Genomic DNA, 13,903 nt, shown 5'->3' with positions numbered 1-13,903 from the left:
AATCACTGCAGATAGTGACTGCAGCCATGAAATTAAAAGACACTTACTCCTTGCAAGGAAAGTTATGACCAACCTAGATAGCAGATTCAAAAGCAGAGACATTACTTTGCCAACAAAGGTTAGTCTAGTCAAGGCTATGGTTTTTCCTGTGGTCATGTATGGATATGAGAGTTGGACTGTGAAGGAGGCTGAGCGCTGAAGAATTGATGCTTTTGAACTGTGGTGTTGGAGAAGACTCTTGTGAGTCTCTTAGACTGCAAGGAGATCCAACCAGTCCATTTTGAAGGAGATCAGCCCTGGGATTTCTTTGGAAGGACTGATGCTAAAGCTGAAACTCCAGTACTTTGGCCACCTCATTCGAAGAGTTGACTCATTGGAAAAGACTCTGATGCTGGGAGGGATTGGGGGCAAGAGGAGAAGGGGAGGACAGAGGATGAGATGGCTGGATGGCATCACTGACTCAATGGACATGAGTCTGAGTGAACTCCAGGCATTGGTGATGGACAGGGAGGCCTGGCGTGCTGCGATACTTGGGGTCCAAAGAGTCGGACACGACTGAGCGACTAATCTGATCTGATGGAATAATATTTTACGGCCTCAGAATTGGAAACATTTCTTTTAAAAACAAATGAATATGTTTACAAGTAAAAAGAAAATACTTTCATTGGTGTCAAAAAAAAAAAAACAACAACAACAACTGTAGAGCAAGGCATCACAAGAAAATTTTAAATGAAGTGAAAAACACAGAGAACATATTTACAACATATATGATATAGAAAAGCATTAGATATTGATTAATTATCATACCCACACATCAACAGGGAAAATACGTTTTAAAAAATGCTCAGTGAGAAACAGGTAAGTCACAGAAGAGAAAAAGAGAATGTGAAACAAAGATAGACACACATATTTTCATATACGAGATACATATTGGAAAAGACCCTGATGCTGAGAAAGATTGAGGGCAGGAGGAGAAGGGAACAACAGAAGATTAGATGATTGGATGGCATCACTGACTCGATGGACATGGGCTTGCACAAACTCCAGGTATGCTGCTGTCCATGGGGAAGTGTGGTGTGCTGCAGTCCATGGGGTCTCAATGTGCTGGACACAACGTAGTGACTGAACAACGACATATATAAGATACATAGGTATACATGCAAAATAAGTCTAAAAATACATAATGCTGCTGCTGCTGCTAAGTCGCTTCAGTCGTGTCCGACTCTGTGCTACCCCATAGACGGCAGCCCACCAGGCTCCGCCGTCCCCAGGATTCTCCAGGCAAGAACACTGGAGTAGGGTGCCATTGCCTTCTCCAAAATACATAATAGGCTATATACAAATCACAATAGCTGGCTAAAGGAGTATAAAAGGAACTCAATTTTATTTTCAGTCTTTTTTATTTGTTCAAGGGGATTGATAATATCAAATTTAAATAGAAAAAGGGTGTTATTATTGTTAGTGGTGGGTGTATGAGTGTTTATTGTATAGATCCATATATTTTTTTTTTTTTAATTAACACTGTCCTTTAAAAGCTTCCCTGGTGGCTCAGACGGTAAAAGCATCTGTCTACAATGTGGAAGACCCAGGTTCAATCCCTGGGTTGGGAAGATCACCTGGAGAAGGAAATGGCAATCTACTCCAGTACTATTGCCTGGAAAATCCCATGGACAGAGGAGCCTGGTAGGCTACAGTCTATGGGGTTGCAAAGTCTGACACGACTTAGCGACTTCACTTAAAAGGAAAAATACTTGCTTTAAGACTATACTGCTAGTAAAAGAGATTGACCTGGAATCCCAAATGGTATTTTTCTGATTCTAAAATTGATGACCATCATGATGCTATACAATTTTGTTTCAAACTGTATTCTTTGCTACATTATAGTCTAAAATAGTTGAAAATCTCCTATGTAAGTATGTCCTACTCTTTGGTTATTTTGTATTTACCTGTCTTTGCTAACTGTGAAAACTGACTTGTTCAAGTTCTTCAGTTTAAACATTTGCTTTAGCAGATAGAAACAAACACATGAATGTATTTTCTAAAACTTTAATAAAGAAACTTCTAAAAGCTTCTATTTACAAGCAGGTTGTGTGCTAAATCACTTTAGTCATGTCCGACTCTCTGTGACCCCATGGACTATAGCCCTCCAGGCTCCTCTGTCCATGGGGTTTTCCAAGCAAGAATACTGGAGAGGGTTGCCATTTCCTCCTCCAGGGGAACCTCCCAACCCAGGGATAGAACCCACATCCCTTAGTTCTCCTGCATTGGCAGACTGATTCTTTACCACCAGCTTCACTAGTGATAAAGTGATGCTTTATCACTTTATCACAAGCTTCCCACCTGAGAGACTGGGAAATCAATATGTTTTAACACCCAGGGAATGTTTACATGTTCTTTTGCCTTATAGTCAGAGAATTTCCAGGGTATAAGTCATACAGGCAGAAGGCAAGGTGCAGAGGAAAAGAGACAGAGACTGGGCACTCATACAGAGGCTTCGCCAGATCAGCCACAGAATAAAAGGCAAGATTTCCCTCCTCAAGGTCTAGCCAGATGTCCACCACACTAGGTCTGTGTGAGTCGAAGACAGTTTCCTTGACTGTGCACCATGCAGACAGCTGGCTGGTCCCTTTCCCACTCTATACACCAGGAGTCTGTGGTCCTTCCTAGGATCTGGCTTTTCTTCATCCCTCCACAAGGTCACCCCAACTGTCCAGTGGCTACAATGCTGAGTGTCCACTTCCCAATACTGCTGCCCAGAAGAGAGGGCCTGGAAACATATGGCTTGGCTGGAGGCAAACCTTTCAGGACTCCAGGGTCAGGTGTGTGGAAAGTGAGATACAGTCACTGTCCAGTGATCTGTGGACACCTTCAGATTATAGGAGAGGCTCCCAAGGTCAAAGTTTGGACTGATGATGGTCTATCGAGCAGATGAAGAAACCTCTTGGGTGCAAGGTGGCTCTGGTCAGGCAGTGAGCATGAGGAAGAAGATGGAGCTTCCGGGAGTTCAACCTGTGTTCGTTCTTCAAGGGCCCATTGCTGAGTGAAATTTTCTTGTAATTTTCCCTGGATCTCTTCTAGGTCATAGAGAATATCTTTCATTTTTTTGCTCAGGTGGGCATGAAGTCACTAGTTTGGGAGAAGCCAAGGAAAGTTCACACCATCCGACAAAGCTCCTTTGTCTGATTCAGATTCTGGGAGGTGTCTGATTAAATAATTATTTTATTTAATCTACAAGTATAGATTAAATGATTTATTCCATTATTTAAAATACTTGAGCATTTAATGACATTTATTTCAACATGCCTTATACCTAACCTGGTTTCAGACAATAACTCTTGAATCTTGTTACCTGCATATTTTAACATTAGAGTTTGTTCATTGTTCTCTAACATACATTCTTATCTCTTTCTTTTAAAGAAAGGTCCCTCCAAGTTTTAGCTGGGCACATGGCCTACCAGTTGGGAACACAGTCTCTCAGACTCACACACAGGCATGTTGACCTCTGGCCAAGCCCTGGCCAGTGGGGAAGAAATAACAACACTGACTGTATATTCTGAGTGACAAACTCAGCAGAGAAGCTACTTGCCCTCATTCTCCCTTCACCTTCCACTGGCTAGAAATGATGATCACCATCCTTAACCCTGCTGCTGCTGCTAAGTCGCTTCAGTCGTGTCCGACTCTGTGCGACCCCATAGACGGCAGCCCATCAGGCTCCACCATCCCTGGGGTTCTCCAGGCAATAACACTGGAGTGGGTTGCCAGAAGCCATGTGTTAAAGTTTACAAAGCCTCCTCATCAGTCCTGGACTGTTTTCATGAGAGAGAAATAAATTTCTTACTTACTTAAGTCATCATGTTTCTGTATCTCTTTGTGATACCACACTAACTTTAACTTGTTCTCTATATAAAATAATTAATATTAACCTGTATGTATCACAGAAGAATACATTTGTATTCAGAGAAATTGATGACTTTGTCCATGATCATAGACATAGAAAGTGGCAAAGGGGTGTGTGAAGAGTGGGACTTCTGACTCCAAAGCCTATGAATTCTATGCCTGATTCCCGGGCAGGGAAAGTCTGATCCAAGTGCCCCGTTCTCAAACGTGATTATAAATGCTAACCTCAGAGTTACTGCTGATTAAAGCTTAGGATACATAGTAACACTAATTAGGGAATATTTGGCTCTTTCATATTTGTTTTAAAAAGTGGTAGATAATGTGCTAGAAAAGACACCTCTAGGGTTTAGTTTGGGGCTTTCATCTTGCTCACAGGGGATGAAGGCATTCTTCCCATTCATGCCACCACATCCACCCTGACAAGAAACATAAAATATTTTGTTCCCCTAATGGAAACTTAGTTCTTAGAAGTTACAGTTAAATTTCCTCACTCTCAGCCTATAGTCCATAAAGTATCACCAGAATGTTAGGAAAGAGACTGATAGAATCTATTTAATTTTCTCAGTAGCCTAATGAGAAGAGTGTCAGTGAAAGAGTTCAGCAGCCAATGTCCCAAAGAAGATGGAGGTAGGAATACAATAAATCTAGACGAAGAAGAGCTATTTGGTTACAAAGCAGTGAATTGGAACCAAGGCAGCAATTCTCACTCAATCTAAAAAAGTATTTTGTTCTTGCAGCTGATTCAATTAAAATGAAGCACATGAAAATATCACATTCTCTTCTTCTTGGCACCAGAGTTGCAGGAAGACTAAAGAGATACTTAACACAGGCAATACTTCAGTCATAAAAACTAATCTGTTTTGTTTGTGATATGTTCAGGGGAAAATTCAAACCCACCAAGTACATTACAGTGGCTCAAATGCACGGTGGATTAAAAAAGCATTCTAAAAACAGGAGCTTTCATTGCAGATTTCCTCACTGTGAGAACCACGGTCATCAAATAAAGACAACAAATATTTGAGAGGAAGCCAAAGAGTGAAAAAGAAAAACTGAACACTTCTCTTTGCCATTATATTTACAAGCAAAGAATGTGAGCAAAATAAAAACTAAATAAAAACTAATTTTAAAATTTAGTTTATTTTTGAAAATTAGATCTGTTTTTAACATAAATGTGTGTGAATACATATATAAGTATGTGTGTGTGTGTGTGTGTGAGTGCTTAGTCACTCAATTATGTCTGACTCTTTGTATCCCCACAGACTGCAGCCCTCCAGGCTCCTCTGTCCATGGAATTCTCCAGGCAAGAATATTGGAGTGGGTTGCCATTCCCTTTTCCAGGATATAGATGTGTATATGTATGTGTATAAATATATAGTAACATGTGTATATGTGTATAGATATACAGGTGTCTATTTACATCTATATGCATGTACATACATGTGTATGTAAAATGCATGTCCCTCCTCCCTTCCCATACCATCCCTCTGGGTCGTCCCAGTGCACCAGCCCCAAGCATCCAGTATCATGCATCGAACCTGGACTGGCGACTCGTTTCATATATGATATTATATATATTTCAATGCCATTCTCCCAAATCATCCCACCCTCTCCCTCTCCCACAGAGTCCAAAAGACTGTTCTATACATCTGTGTCTCTTTTGCTGTCTTGCATGCAGGGTTATAGTTACCATCTTTCTGAATTCCATATATATGTGTTAGTATACTGTATTGGTGTTTTTCTTTCTGGCTTACTTCACTCTGTATAATAGGCTCCAGTTACACACACAAATACATTTAAGGAAGTTGGAGGTTAAGTGAAAGTTCTTTTATTTGTTAGTCATAACGATAAAGTGAAAAGAAAACAGATATTTCTTCTTAAATTGTTATGTTGAAAAATGTTGTTTTTCAGATTCTCATTTAAAACAAAACTGTGAATTCATACTTATTCACTCAGTCATGGCATTCCCCGTATAAAGTTTTTAAATCCAAGTGAACCACAGAGCAATCCAAACATAGCTCTGTCAGAGTACTGGAGCACTATATAAGAGAATAAATTCTTTATATGTTCCGAGCTTTGGCAGAAAATGAAATATTTCTCTAACATAGGATTTTGAAGTTAAGGAGAACTAATATGAAATAAATACCGTGGTCTCTTAATAGCTTTACTGAGGTATAATCAACATAACAACTAATTGCATCTATTTAAAATGTGCAAAGTAAAATATGATGTACATTCTTGATGTTGTTTAATTGCTGAGTCATGGTTGACTTTTGTGACCCCTTGGACTATAGCATGCCAGGCTCCTCTGTCCATGGGATTTCCCTGGCAGTAATACTGGGGATATGTAGTAGAGGTAGTAGATGTATTAAACTTATTACTTTTTCGAAGATTTTTTTTTTTTAACTTCCATATGAAGTTTAGAGTTAGCTTGTCAATTTAATGAAGATTAAATTGAATATACTCAGAATTTTAACCATATTGCATTCAACTTTTAGATACATTTATAGAGAACTGACCAATTAGCAACATTGAATTTTGGGACCAAAAACACACATTCTCCATTTATTGTGGTCTTTTAAATTCAAAAATATTTTGTAGTTTTCAACGTAGAGCTCTTTTAAGTTTTGGTTAAATTTATCCCTCAGTACTTGTTTTTTTATACTAGTATAAATGGTAACTTCAAAAAATTTTAATTTCTTGGGAATTTCCCTGGCAATCCAGTGTTTAAGGTTCTAATCTTCCACTGCAGGGGCCATAGGTTCAGTCCCTGGTCAGGGAACTAAAAATAAACAAAATACAAAAAATTTAGTTTTGTTTTATTTTTTGCTACTATTGATTGTGCGTTGATCTTATATCCTATAACATTTTGCTAAACTCACTTAAATTCTTCTGCTTCTTTCCAGCTTCCATCATATTTGACACATATGATTGGCAATTTGCTAATAAATATAATTTTGTTTCTTCCTCTAAATCTCTATGCCTTTCATTACTTTCATGGCATATTATATTGGTTAAAGCTTTCAATGCAATGTTGAATAGCAGTGTGAGAGCAGAAATCCTTGCTATTTTATTTTTACTTTACAGGGAAACATTCATTCTTTCAGTCTTAAATATTGGGCATAGTTTTTCATAAATTACTTTTACCAAGATAGGAAAGATCTCTTATATTTTTACTTTCCTGAAAACTTTAAATATGTTTCCTATATATTTGAAAATTTCATAAAACTTCTATTTTTTAATATGTTATGCAATTAGTACATTGATTTTGTAATATTTAGTCATGTGTTCCTAGGATAAATCCAGCTTATTCTCATCATGTATTATCTTTCTATGCATTATTGTGTTCAGTCTGTTAATATTTTGTTAAAATATTTTTTCATCTAGATTCATGATGGATATTGGTCAGTAGTTTTCTCCTGATATCCTCTTCTGGTTTTAGTATCAAAATAATACTAGACTCATAGAATGATATGAGAAGAATATCCTCTTCTTCAACGTTCTTGGAGAGCTTATTCAGTGGTAGTATTTTTTTTTTTTTCATAAATATTTGGCAGCATGTACTAACAAAGCCTTCTGGGCCTGGAGTTTTCCTTCATGGAAGGCTTTTAACTATACTTTTTTTTTCATTTTTTAATAGATATAGGGCTTTCAGACTTTATTTCTTCTTAAGTCAGCCTTGTCTTTTTCAAGAAATTTATCCATTTAATCTTAATTGTGGGATTTTGTTACTATTGCTGTTGTTTAGTTGCTAATTCATGTCTGACTCTTTTGTGACCCCCATGCACTGCACACCACAGGCTCATCTGTCCATGGGATTTCCCAGGCAAGAATCCTGGAGTGGGTTGCCATTTCCTTTCCTAGGGAATCTTCTGGACCCAAGGATTGAATCTGCCTCTCCTGCATTGACGGGAGGATTCTTTACCACTGAGCCACCAGGGAAGCCCACATTGTGGGATATATTGGTATAAAATTGCTTATGGTTTTTCCTGTGGTCATGTATGGATGTGAGAGTTGGACTGTGAAGAAAGCTGAGTGCTGAAGAATTGATACTTTTGAACTGTGGTGTTGGAGAAGACTCTTGAGAGTCCCTTGGACTGCAAGGAGATCCAACCAGTCCATCCTAAAGGAGATCAGTCCTGGGTGTTCTTTGGAAGGAATGATGCTAAAGCTGAGACTCCAGTACTTTGGCCACCTCATGCGAAGAGTTGACTCACTGGAAAAGACTCTGATGCTGGGAGGGATTGGGGGCAGGAGGAGAAGGGGATGACAGAGAATGAGATGGCTGGATGGTGTCACTGACTCGATGGACATGAGTTTGAGTGAACTCCAGGAGTTGGTGATGGACAGGGAGGCTTGGCATGCTGCAATTCATGGGGTCGCAAAGAGTTGGACATGACTGAGTGACTGAACTGAACTGAACTGAATATTACCATTTTTTTTTAAAGTATACATGAAATCTAGAGTGATTTTACTTCATTCATTCCTGATGCTGCTTTCTTATATATATATATATTTTTTTTTTTTCCCAAAATTAGTCCAGCTAGAAGTTCATCAAAATTTGTTAATCTTTCCAAAAAGTCAGCCTTTGATTTCTGTTAATTTTCACTCTTTTTTCCCTCATTTTCTCTCTCCTTCTGATTTCTTTTTTGTTTGTTTATTTCTTTCTTATGCTTCCCTTGGATTTTATTTGTTGTACTCTTTCTGATTGCTTAATGCTGAGGTACTCAATTTGAGACTTTCTTCTTTTCTAATATAGACATCTAGTGTTATATATTTCCCTTAAGTGCTATATTAGCTGCATTCTACAAATCTTGATACATTTAGTTTTTAATTTTTCTCAGTTCAATGTATTTTCTAATTTTTTCCCCTCAGAAGTATGCTATTTAGTTTCCAAATACTTGAGAATTTTCCAGATATATTTTTTGATTTCTAATTTCATCTCATTTTTTTCATCCAGGTTTGATGCACGATACTGGATGCTTGGGGCTGGTGCACTGGGACAACCCAGAGGGATGGTGTGGGGAGGGAGGAGGGAGGAGGGTTCAGGATTGGGAACACATGTATACCTGTGGTGGATTCATTTTGATATTTGGCAAAACCAATACAATATTGTAAAGTTTAAAAATAAAATAAAATTTAAAAAAATAATAATAAAATAAAAAAAAAGAAAATACATTCTATGACTTAAATACTTTTAAATGTGCTTATCTTCTTTTGTGAATTAAAAAAATGCTTTATGTTAGAAAATGATTCCTGTATATTTGAATGTTTAGTATGTCATTGGGTGGAGAGTTCAAGAACTATCTATCCATAGTGATTTCCTTTTTCTTTCTTTTATTTTTAGTGATTTTCTATTGACCAGTTCTACTAATTTGTGTTAAGAACTCTTTTCTCTTTTTTTTCTCTGGCTGCATGTAAGATTATATCTTAAAAGTTTGCAAAAATATACAAGCAACTCCTACAGCTCAACTCCAGAAAAATAAATGACCCAATCAAAAAATGGGCCAAAGATCTAAATAGACATTTCTCCAAGGAAGACATACAGATGGCTAACAAACACATGAAAAGATGCTCAACATCACTCATTATCAGAGAAATGCAAATCAAAACCACTATGAGATACCATTTCACACCAGTCAGAATGGCTGCGATCCAAAAGTCTACAAATAATAAATGCTGGAGAGGGTGTGGAGAAAAGGGAACTCCTTTACACTGTTGGTGGGAATGCAAACTAGTACAGCCACTATGGAGAACGGTGTGGAGATTCCTTAAAAAACTGGAAATAGAACTGCCTTATGATCCAGCAATCCTACTGCTGGGCATACACACTGAGGAAACCAGAAGGGAAAGAGACACGTGTACCCTAATGTTCATCGCAGCACTGTTTATAATAGCCAGGACATGGAAGCAACCTAGATGTCCATCAGCAGATGAATGGATAAGAAAGCATTGGTACATATACACAATGGAGTATTACTCAGCCATTAAAAAGAATACATTTGAATCAGTTCTAATGAGGTGGATGAAACTGGAGCCTATTATACAGAGTGAAGTAAGCCAGAAGGAAAAACACCAATACAGTACAGTAACGCATATATATGGAATTTAGAAAGATGGTAACGATAACCCTGTATACGAGACAGCAAAAGAGACACTGATGTATAGAACAGGCTTATGGACTCTGTGGGAGAGGGAGAGGGTGGGAAGATTTGGGAGAATGGCATTGAAACATGTGAAATGTCATGTATGAAACGAGATGCCAGTCCAGGTTCAATGCACGATGCTGGATGCTTGGGGCTGGTGCACTGGGACGACCCAGAGGGATGGTATGGGGAGGGAGGAGGGAGGAGGGTTCAGGATGGGGAATACATGAGAAATAAAGGAATAAAAAATTTAAAAAAAAATAAAAAAAATAAAAAAAAAAAAGTTTGACTATAGTGTATCTTGGGCACTTTCATTTTTTTTTTTCCCCTTGTGTTTTAGGGATCTGTGGTTGTATACTTTATATCAGGTTTGGGAAATTTTCAGTAAATATTTAAATATTTTTATGTACTACTTCTCATATTTAATGTCTCCAGTTACATATACATTAGCATGTTTGAAATATTCCCACAGTTCACTCTATTTTCTGTTTGTTTGGTTGGTTTTTTTACTATGTCACTGACAGGTAAATTTAGTTGTTGGCAAAGAGAAAGAGAGAATGCCTGCTAGTTGTGGAGAATAGGAGAGTCAAGGGCTTAATTTGAAAACAATAAGCTCAGAAAAAGCTCTTGCCTCTTGCTCCCTTCCTGCTGATAAAAACGTCTGAGGGGTTAGAGGTGAAGATCCTCAGACTCTCAGGGAATCCTTTCCTCCACGTCCGTGTACTCGCAAAAGACAGGGATAGGACAAGAGGTCCTTCCTGAGGCCTGGCCAATCCTAAGGTTTAGAGAAGTCTACTATATCCAAATAGAGAAGGAAATGGCAACCCACTCCAGTATTCTTGCCTGGAGAACTCCATGGACAGAGGAGTCTGGCAGGCTACAGTCCATGCGGTATAAAAGAGTTGGACACGACTGAGCAGCTAACACTGTACTCACCGACTCATTTTCTTATGCTACATCTAACTTGCCATTCATCCTATTCAGCGAAATTTTTTAGAAATTATTGTTGTCACTTCAAAAAGTTCTAATTGAGTCTATTTTTACAGCTTCAATTTGTTTACTTTTTGAACATATGGAATACAGTTATAACACATTTTTTCAATGTCCTTGTCTAACTCTAACATCTATCAGATCAGATCAGATCAGATCAGTCACTCAGTTGTGTCCGACTCTTTGTGACCCCATGAATCGCAGCACGCCAGGCCTCCCTGTCCATCACCAGCTCCCGGAGTTCACTCAGACTCACATCCATCGAGTCAGTGATGCCATCCAGCCATCTCATCCTCTGTCATCCCCTTCTCCTCCTGCCCCCAATCCCTCCCAGCATCAGAGTCTTTTCCAAGGAGTCAACTCTTCGAATGAGGTGGCCAAAGTACTGGAGTTTCAGCTTTAGCATCATTCCTTTCAAAGAAATCCCAGGGCTGATCTCCTTCAAAATGGATTGGTTGGATCTCCTTGCGGTTCAAGAGACTCTCAAGAGTCTTCTCCAACACCACAGTTCAAAAGCATCAATTCTTCGGTGCTCAGCTTTCTTCACAGTCCAACTCTCACATCCATACATGACCACAGGAAAAACCATAGCCTTGACTAGACTAACCTTTGTTGGCAAAGTAATGTCTCTGCTTTTGAATCTGCTATCTAGGTTGGTCATAACTTTCCTTGCAAGGAGTAAGTGTCTTTTAATTTCATGGCTGCAGTCACCATCTGCAGTGATTTTGGAGCCCCCCAAAATAAAGTCCGACACTGTTTCTCCATCCATTTCCCATGAAGTGATGGGACCGTATGCCATGATCTTCATTTTCTGAACGTTGAGCTTTAAGCCAACTTTTTCACTCTTCACTTTCACTTTCATCAAGAGGCTTTTTAGTTCCTCTTCACTTTCTGCCATAAGGGTGTTGTCATCTGCATATCTGAGGTTATTTATATTTCTCCCGGCAATCTTAATTCCAGCTTGTGCTTCTTCCAGTCCAGCATTTCTCATGATGTACTCTGTATATAAGTTAAATAAACAGGGTGACAATATACAGCCTTGACGTACTCCTTTTTCTATTTAACCAGGCTGTTGTTCTATGTCTAGTTCTAACTGTTGCTTCCTGACCTGCATACACATTTCTCAAGAGGCAGATCAGGTGGTCTGGTATTCCCATCTCTTTCAGAATTTTCCACAGTGTATTGTGATCCACACAGTCAAAGGCTTTGGCATAGTCAATAAAGCAGAAATAGATGTTTTTCTGGAACTCTCTTGCTTTTTCCATGATCCAGCAAATGTTGGCGATTTGATCTCTGGTTCCTCTGCCTTTTCTAAAACCAGCTTGAACATCAGGAAGTTCATGGTTCACATATTGCTGAAGCCTGGCTTGGAGAATTTTGAGCATTACTTTACTAGCGTGTGAGATGAGTGCAATTGTGCAGTAGTTTGAGCATTCTTTGGCATTGCCTTTCTTTGGGATTGGAATGAAAACTGACCTTTCCAGTCCTGTGGCCACTGCTGAGTTTTCCAAATTTGCAGGCATATTATGTGCAGCACTTTCACAGCATCATCTTTCAGGATTTGGAATAGCTCAACTGGAATTTCATCACCTCCACTAGCTTTGTTTGTACTGATGCTTTCCAAGGCCCTTTACTTCACATTCCAGGATGTCTGACTCTAGGTCAGTGATTCACACCATCATGATTATCTGAGTTGTGAACATCTTTTTTGAACACTTATTCTGTGTATTCTTGTCATCTCTTCTTAATATCTTCTGCTTCTGTTAGGTCCATACCACTTCTGTCCTTTATCAGTTTTCAAACAAAGGAATGATTATTCTCCTCCTTCTGAGTCATGTTTTACTGCTTCTTTGTATGCCTGATTTTCTTTCATTGGATGTACAAAACTGTGAACTTCACCTTGTTGGGTTCTGGCTGTTTTTGTATCTCTACTGTTCTTTCTTTAACTTTGTTCTGACATGTGGTTATGTGGATACAATCTGATGGGTTTGGATCTTGCTTTTATTTTTCATTTGGCTGATTAGAAGCAGAGGTCAGTCTAGGGCTAACTACCTTCCACTAGTGAGGTTAGGCATTCCTGCGTACTTTACTCAATGCTCCATATTTTAATAAGTTTTTCCAGTCTGACTGGTTGAAATAGGCACTGTTCTTGGTATTGTAAAATCCTGAACAATATTCTTTCTTATAATTTAGATGGTTCTTTTCCTAGTCTTAGCTAGTTTCCTCAAACATATTCAGTAGTCATTATCTACTGAGTACTTAAAGAAGATTCTATACAGAGACTGCCTCTTTGATACTTTGTTCTGAAAAATCTAGACATCATGATCTTCCTTGAAATTTTTGTTTGACATAGATCTAAGAAACTTACATGATACAGGACATGGGTTAAGTAACATAAATAAAATTATTTAGACATAACAAGAAGATTGGACTTTGTTATTCCTGAATCACTAAATTATTTTGTATATTAACATTCATTATTGTTTAGCTGATTTTTTCCTAATTATCCAAACTCATAATCTGTTTTAGCACTAATTTTCTTTCTATATAACTTTTTCATTTACTTTGTTCATTTCTGCTCTCCAAACATGGCTGTTTCTTGATACATGGAAGAAAAAGTGTAATTTTTTTTGACCCTGTATATTAATTTCCCCCACACTGACTGCCAAAATATTTTCCATAGACTTCTGCTAGAAATACTACATTGTTTAAATACTACAATGCCACTCATGTGGATTGACAGACCTACCTCTATATATTGAATTTATCTTGTCATTTAATGAGAAACTTCTTGCTAACTAGGGGGTGTCAAATTGGTTTCAATCATGCTAACTATGGGTAGATGTGAGACCAGTCTATAGTTCTATAGTTCA

General features: G+C 38.2%; 1 pseudogene; it reads right to left on the bottom strand.

Moving 5' to 3' along the window:
- Positions 1-2,384: 2,384 nt before the first annotated feature.
- Positions 2,385-13,105, bottom strand: LOC113897890 (annotated as a pseudogene).
- Positions 13,106-13,903: the final 798 nt, after the last annotated feature.

This window comes from Bos indicus x Bos taurus, chromosome 1 (assembly GCF_003369695.1).
Source record: "Bos indicus x Bos taurus breed Angus x Brahman F1 hybrid chromosome 1, Bos_hybrid_MaternalHap_v2.0, whole genome shotgun sequence".
In the NCBI taxonomy this organism is placed as follows: Eukaryota; Metazoa; Chordata; class Mammalia; order Artiodactyla; family Bovidae; genus Bos; species Bos indicus x Bos taurus.
This window is presented reverse-complemented; position numbering and strand designations above follow the sequence as displayed.